The sequence below is a fragment of the Corvus brachyrhynchos genome, unplaced genomic scaffold, assembly GCF_000691975.1.
Source record: "Corvus brachyrhynchos isolate BGI_N302 unplaced genomic scaffold, ASM69197v1 scaffold12, whole genome shotgun sequence".
Lineage (NCBI taxonomy): Eukaryota > Metazoa > Chordata > Aves > Passeriformes > Corvidae > Corvus > Corvus brachyrhynchos.
The window spans coordinates 3,776,361-3,784,634 of record NW_008237885.1 but is presented as its reverse complement, the minus strand read 5'-3'; positions in this window follow the sequence as shown (position 1 = coordinate 3,784,634).

Here is an 8,274-nt window from a genome sequence, read left to right as displayed (position 1 = left end):
TAAATCTAGAGCTTTTAGCTGATTTCGGCAGCTTATTTTTTTTCAGACGGATTAAATGGGAGCGCTGAACTCTTCTTATTATCTTGGTTGCAAATAATACTTCTTCTCTGGTTTCCTTCTCTCGGAATACGTAGGACAGAGAAGTTGTGGATCCCCAATCCTTGGAAGTGTTCAAGGCCAGGCTGGATGGGGCTTGAACAACCTGGTCTAGTGAAAGGTGTCCCTGCCCATGGCAGAGGGCTGGAACTAGATGTTCTGTAAGGTCCCTTCCGACCCAAACCATTTTATGGTACAATTCTAGCACCAGCAGAATAGGATGGGTGGTAAACCATTCACTCTTGCCTTCTTGACAGAGTGCCTCTGGTATGTATGTCAGTGAACAAGCTTCCAGGCTTCTGTTTGTGCCAAAAAGCTGAATTCTGTGGCTTATTGAAAAATGTTACATTTGCTGTCGCTGTAGAATCAAACAATTCCCAGTGAAGTGGTGGAAAAAAGTGCTGAAGATATTTTTTTCTCAGCAGTTTGGTTCGTTGGTTGGTTTCTGTGTGTTTGCTTTTTTGGTTTTGAGGTTTTTTTGGTTTTTTTTTCAGGACTTAATCTAGGCTTCCTGTCAGCAAACATTGGGGGATCATGTGTGCGATTATGAGAACAAGAAACGTAAAAGAGTGAAGACTGTGATTAGTATACATTTTAATGCAAAGGCTTTTTGATAGAGAACCATTATGAATATGAAATTGAGTAAATGAGAAAAACTGTGCTAGAAGGATGAGATAATGTCAGAAGAAGTTGGTCTGTGGTGCTATTGTTAAGTCAAGTTAAAATATTCTTGCTAATTCCCCTTAAAGTAACAGTAGAAGTTAGTTTAAATGCAGGTTAGTTTACTGCAATTCCAAGATCATATTTGAATTTTAATTTGGGTTTCTAATATAATTTACATTTGGGTAATTTGTATTCTGGTTCTACCTCAAGTCAAATTAGTTTAGTTTTTTTTCTGTTTGGTGTGTGCAAACAGGGACACTTCTACTTACTCTGTTTGTTTAATGGACATTCAGAGCTCTGGAAAAGGATTTAGTCAGAGACAGAAAGTGAATTGCTCTGTCAAATCAGGTACTGATGTTCATTATATCACATCTGTTTTTGTAAGGACCTCTGCCAACAACGGAATTTTGTATGTGTGTGAACATTTCACCTCTAAATCCACAAAATGATCACTGTTAAAAAAACTTGACAATGTTTTGAGATTAAAATCAACAAAAAAATTGGCTCAACTATGTAGCAGTTCCCCTATCTCTATCTCCAATCTTTCAGTTTCTCTAGGAAGTCATCAGTACTCAGTAGTCTTAGGACTTGATCTGACTGGGTTGACCTGAAAGGTGGTGCTGCTCAATAGAAGATAGAGGACTGACTCCTGACTCTCATGGTGAGTGGAACAGACAGGTTCATGTCTACATTGCTAAGGGCTAGTGTCCTGTAGAAGGAACGGTCTTTCCTCACTCAGTGGGATTTGCTCTTGAATCTTCTTGAGAACCAGTATGATGCTTTTGTAACACCAAGACACTGTAGGTTCCCCTGCCCTGAAATTCAAGCAAAATGGGAAGGCTTTTGGACAGGATGAAATGTTTTGCTCTGTGAGCTGTAGCATGGGTGTATGGAGGGATGGCTTCACCTTGCTGGGGTGCCTCCTAGTAGGCAGGAGGATGATCTTGGACTATGTAAGGAAGGAGCCAAATTGTACTACAGTTGTCTGGAGTGTCCTTTGAAGGCAGTGTATAGAATGCACCATCTCGTGAAGTGCAGGTGAGAGAAATACTGGTGCCTTCTGAATGGAGCCACAGAAAGAAGTGAGGTGATAGTTCAACAGTGTCAACAGTCAGGGCCAGGTGCTCGAGGCTGATCCCCATTTCTTTTACTGAGCAAAACTGAAGTGCTTTGCAACAATCATAACGATGGCAAGTAATACTTAACCAGAGTGGTGCTTGTAACAAAAGTAAGTTAATAAATATTAAAGGATAAGCATGAGAAGGACTCACGTCTGATACAGGTTCCAAATCCATTTTGAAATAAACCACGGATTTGACAATTGCTTCCAAGCCATATGGCATTTCTGTGCTGGCTTTTGAAAGACTGTTTGTCATGACAATCCTAACTTCTGGGATTTTTCAGACCTTGGATTTGATCTCTTGGAAGTCTAAGTAAACAGGCAGAAATTTACCACACATCTGGCATTTTCTCTTCCTGGCAGTTAACGTCCTCATCCTGTCAGCATTTGTTTATATCAAGGTACTGAAAATAAGGATTTGTACGGCTGAGACCATGATTAAAAGTTTGAAATCAGGTCCAGATAGGTAAGCTTATACCTCAGAATAATTATGTTTTTCTTCCCAAACTGTCTTGCATAGACTCATCTAGATTGTTCTCAGTTCTAAAACCTTTCCTGTACCGTAACTGTTTACATCAATATATTTTTATTACACTCCCACTTATTTCACTTCTAGCTGTCTTGTGATCTTGTCTCAAAGCATATCACAGTGTAGAGCCATCAGAATTTGGTACTGAAAAGAGCCAATATGCCTTTTTGGAGTAGAAAGTGTTTTGTCCCTCTATTTCAAAATTGGTTATTGACAAAATAATTCTTATGGAAGATGGAAAGTTTTTTAGATGTGAAAACTCAGAAAATAATTGTGTGGGTTTTTTAGTATTGGTTGTACTGAAATGGATGGACCTGTTTCACTTTTTGGTTTATGTATCTTCTTCTGAAACATCTGTAAGCTGTTTCTTGTTCTCTAGATCTCTAAAGAAACAACTACAAAACCACTCTGTGGCTTTTGAGCGACAATTTAATTTTTAGTCATTTGGGTTCTTTGCATGTTGTATTTGGTTACTTTTTCCTGGTCATTGAAAGCAGCTGTGTTTAATGAGCTGGATCAAAAGTAGGTCAATAAAAATACTGTATATGTACGTGATTAGCACATAAAGTTAAAAGTATAAAACAGAATTCCCTTAGGGTTGGGAAAGAGATCCACGTTCAAAAGATGCTGCTTAAAAAAGTTCTTTTCATAAAATCAAGGGAATAAAATAATACTGTAGAGTCATCTGAAACCATATACAAATATTCATTAATATTCATTATTTTAGGGTTTTGCTGAAAGTGTGTGTGTCTTCTTGAAGCTATACTAAAGTCCATAAAGCCTAGATAAAATTTCAGATTAGCTTCTGCTTTACAAAAGGCTAGGTTTAAAAGCTAAGCATTGCCTAACAATTGTTTAAAATACTAAGAGTTTGGGTAATAGAGTTAATCTTTAGCTTATTTCATTTTAATATTGGACAAGTATTATGCGTGTCTGTGCCTGTGTACACAGGAAACTGCATGTGAGCAGTTACCCCATATATTATTAGTTAGTAACTAAAATGTAGAAGTTGAAAGGTCATGTATATTGGAAAAATGGCGCAGTGGGTTTGTGGAAGATCCACTTTACTGAAGCTCATAGGGAAAAAGGAGAACAGTGCCTTTGAAAAATGAAGTTATTCTTGTGAAAAAAACATGTCAAGTTAGTAGGAGAATAAGGAATAGCACTCACAAGTTCTAATTTTTGCTTGGTTTGACAATTCAGCTACACACTTTTCGTTATGAAATTGTGGTTTGTTATATAACGATGCCATTGTCTAAAATGTTGCTGTATGCAACACAATGTTATTTGTGTTTCAGGCAATGTGATAATAACACTTGGCCAAGTTTTCTTACATTTTCAGTTCCAAGCAGAGGGAGGACATTCATATGTAATTATTATCTGCTAAGATTTAGAGGGTGAGGTAGGTCATCTTATATAGTTGGCAGTGGGGTGGGGTGTTTTCCCAGTTTTTAAATACTCGGTAAAACAAAGCAAAATCCTTCCCAAGTCCACCCCAGCTATATTCTTCATTTGGAATAGTTGTAAGTCTCCTTATTTGGAGACTGGTATATGGTCTCATATGTAAGCTATATTGAAGTTTGAAGATGGAGCTGTTGTATTGCGGAGACTTTTGTACTGTACAAAATTGTATAATGTCTTTATAATAAATCACTCATCATAAAACTGTAAGTCCATAGTGATGTAAGGGAAGCAGAATATATCTGCTCAATTGTTTTCCTTTTTTTCAGCCTTTCCAGAGTTACTTTCATTTTATGTAGTGAGTTTATTGAAGAGCTTGGTACTCATCCACTGTGTTATTGTCTGGAGTAGTGTGAACCCCTTACAGTTAGTGATGATGGGGTTGAAAGCCTCTGGGTGAGGATTAAGGGGATGTAAAACAAAGGAGATGTAGTGGGGGTCTTGTTACTGACCACCCAGCCAGGGTGTATTATACTATAGGCGATTAAAAGAAATTTCACAAGGGGTAACCCTTGTCCTTACGGGACATTTCAACATTCCAGATACCTGAAAATATTTGGGAATATCGTGCTGCTGTGATAAGTAGGTCTTGGAAATTCTTGCAGGTTGTAGGAGATAACTTCTCATCACAAGTACTCAGCCAATGAGGAAAGATGACCTCTTAGACTTGCTATTTTTGAATAGAGGGATCTTGATCTACATTATTTCATGGGCACTCTGCCAAAGCTGCTGTTCATTACCTTCTGTGTGACTAGATCCTTCTCTGTTAGTTTCAATCCAGAGGAGTGCCAGGCTTGGTTGATCTGTCTAGGTCCTGTGATAAGAACTTTTCCCCAGTCCTTGCCAAAACTCTTGCTTGAATCCTTCTGTGAGGTTTAAAATATCTTGTAAGAACCAGGGTCTTGCTTTAAAGAAGACTCAGTCCACTTCCTTTTCCTGACTTTCCATGGTATCAAATTCATACCACAATGTCATCCTCACTGGGATCTTCTTTGGTCCTGGGTCACCTTTTGTCATAAACCAGCTTGTCCATTCCATACCTTCAGTGATTTTCTTAACGTGAAGAGCAACGTTCTTTCTTTTCTCCTCATCTTTACTGACAAGTTAATATCTATCCATTGATGCACAGTGGCCACTCAAGTTGTTTCATCATGTCTCAGTTATTCCAGCTGTATCTGGTTTTTCTGGGCATGTGCAGAGTTCCAGCTTTGCCTATTTGTTTTCCAGTGTTAAGGTTGTTATAGGAATTGTTGAATACAGCAGGTGCTGCTCTCAGAAATTCTTCCTGGGAGCTGAAGCATATCTGGATGCACTCTGAGAGTTCAGTAGTGAAATTCACTAGTGAAAACATACCCTCCCTTTCCAAATTAAAAGCAGTCATCCACCACTGTGGTGCTGACAGGTAAAAATTCAGGAGCCCCCTTTTCAACTGCAGAGAAGCAAGTTGTGAAATGAGTGCATGAATCTTCATTGAGACACTGCACAGTTCTGTTTCCTTCGTATTATGTTTTCAGCTCGTGAAAAAAAGCAGAAGAAAGTCTTACTGTAGACAATGCTTAATTAATCTAGATTAATTTCTCTTTCTCTTTGTCATTTCCTTCTAGTTCAGGCTACTGCTGTGTTTCTTATTCTGACAGATTTGTTGGGCTCTTATAATCATACTTAAAATTTTCTGAGGTTAGGAAGAAAGTAAGGCTATTTAGGCATATTAGGCTTCAAAAATATGAAATCAAGAAATAGGAAAATTGCTAAGAATTGTGCTAGAAAATAAATATTTATAAATGTGTAAATATATAATTATGTTTAATATTTATAAAAGAGAGGTGCCTAGGATGAGTGGATCAGTGTTCTCAGGATGCCTTGGGAAATTGGAAGCGAGAGGAGTATGTTGAGAATATTTGCTTCCAGTGTCTGGTAGAATAAAAGGATTTGGAAGCCAAAGTGATCCTGAGGAATCTCAGCAGTAATTGTAAACTGAAAGAGCACATTGAAGGAAGAGTAGAGAGCTCTTTTAAAAGTAATGTAGGATCAGTTGTTATTTCCTGGATATCTAGAAATTAAATAATCTATTTTGTGATTTTGTCTCTGTGAAATGTATGCAGCTTTGAGGGAAAGTCACATTCAGGGTTGTTCTGAGTCACTGTTTATGTCAGTTTCTTCAGTAGATGCTAATCATGTTTCTTTAGAAAGATTTGTGTTGGGCAGGGTCAGGCATGAATTTGACATATAGTAAAATTTCTAATAGCCCTTGAGTTTCAGCAACATAGGAGTTAACAATTTAATCCAAATGTTAGTTTGATTAGATGAGTTGTTGAAATTATGAACTTGTGCCTAACTGTTCAGTTTGTTTCTTGAGGTCATCTGATTGCACAAAATACTCTCTTAACAGGGTATTCCCACTGCAGAGTCCCAAATTGGATGTACCTAAATTAATGATACATTAGTTATGAAACATAAGTTTGAGCAGCTGTATTAATAATGATGTAACAGATGCCTCAAAATTCATGTGTGTGGGTTAAAAAAATACCTCATCTTAGATTTCCAGTATCACAAGTGACCTCCTTTCCCCAATACTCTTTCTTCCTAAGTCATCCTGGTTTCTTTATGAAGATAAAAGACTTTACTGGAACAGCAAATTTTGAATTTTAATAAAAAAAAAAAGTGCTGCAAAGAATTGTGAAATTGCTTGGTTTGTCAATGTGAGACCAATAAACAAACTCTAATACCAATTGAAAAACTCTTATTGGGATTGGGTTATATGACTAATTCTTTTTTTTTGAGTTCTCTGCTGATTTGTTTGAAAGTTAGGAAAAAGAAATGATATGCTCAAATAACTTTAAAAAAGTTGAAGAGGGAATCTATTTTTAAATAAGCAGGCATAAATTAAACATTTTCTTTTTTTTTTTTTTAGAAGACATCCTAAAGAACTTGTGCAAGGGATTAGAGAATATAGTAAGTCTGAAACTGGTGTGGCACTGAAATGTGTCCAAAACAACTTAATAACTCTTTTACTATCCTCTCTCTTCAGTGTCTGTTACATAACTAGATAGCTGTCTTTTTTCAACGGTAGTTAGTTGCTTTGTGTAACATGCAGAAGATAACATTGCGTAACCACATAGGAAAAAAGGCTGTTGTAATGCAATTCTGTGAACATGTTCTGTGAGTTCTATATTTCTACAACATTTCTATCAGTTCTATAAACATTTTTCCTCTTGATGTTTGTCAGGTGTATCACTGTTGGCAAGCTACAGGCTATACCTTGGCTTGTCTTGTACTGTGATATTTTTTGTGTGATAAACTCTTTGGGAATAATGAAAAAACGCAGAGAGAAAACTGTGTTTCATACCTGTGGCTAGACCTTCCTGGTATTCTGAGTAAATGTTGCTGCAGGCTTATTTATCATTCCTTTAATTTTTTTATAGGTTGGTGGTATATTAGTCCAGTTTGCTGCTTGTTGTTTTAACAGTTTGCTATTTTACAATTCCCATTTACTGTATTTAATTTCTAAATTAATTAGTAGTCTGGTATTCTGAGTAAATGTTGCTGCAGGCTCATTTATCATTCCTTTAATTTTTTTATAGGTGGATGGGGTCGTATATTAATCCAGTTTGCTGCTTGTTGTTTTAACAGTTTGCCATTTTAAAATTCCCATTTACTGTATCTAATTTTTAATAATTAGTATTCAATAGATCAGCAAATTTATCTAATTATGAGTGAGAAGATTTAAAAGGATTAATGGAAATCTGCTGTGTTTTATTTCCGTAAACGATGTCAACTTAGACCTAAGTTTTGCATTGGAGTTACCACAGTTGAAGTTTTATGTGTTTTATAAACACGTAGCATAACTCATCCATGGAACGTGAAGTAGTAGCACAGATTTAATCCTTATATTTCTTGATTTGAGCCATGCACTACTAACCTCTTCTGTTGACCCTTTCCCCTGAGTAACTTGCTGTCTCTTCCCAGAACCAAAGTGTGCTGAGGTGATCATCACTTCCCTGATAATAAGATTTAACTTTTAAACCAGTGTCATAAGAGCTGCAGATGTAGGTTGCAGAAAACAAACTTTCCTGTAGTTCAGTTGCCAGCTTTGCCTGTTCTAGATCCTGGATCCTAGATATGGCCACCTTTTTGCACAAGCATTTGAAGTGGTTGCTCGGGGGTGCCATGACTCAGTTCTTTCCTGCCACTGCTCCTTCCCTGCTTTTTGTGGAGTTTTAGCTGCATTGCAGCAATTGCCCTCTGCAGACAGGCCTGTACCCAAAAGCAGCTAATCTGCATTACATTGCTCTTGGGTGATGCTACAGTTTCTACATCTGCTTTGATTTATATCCTGGTCTGTGATTCGAAATATTGTGGGGCATGCCATTGTTTTGTGAGGAAGAGTGGGATGAGAGGAGTCTTG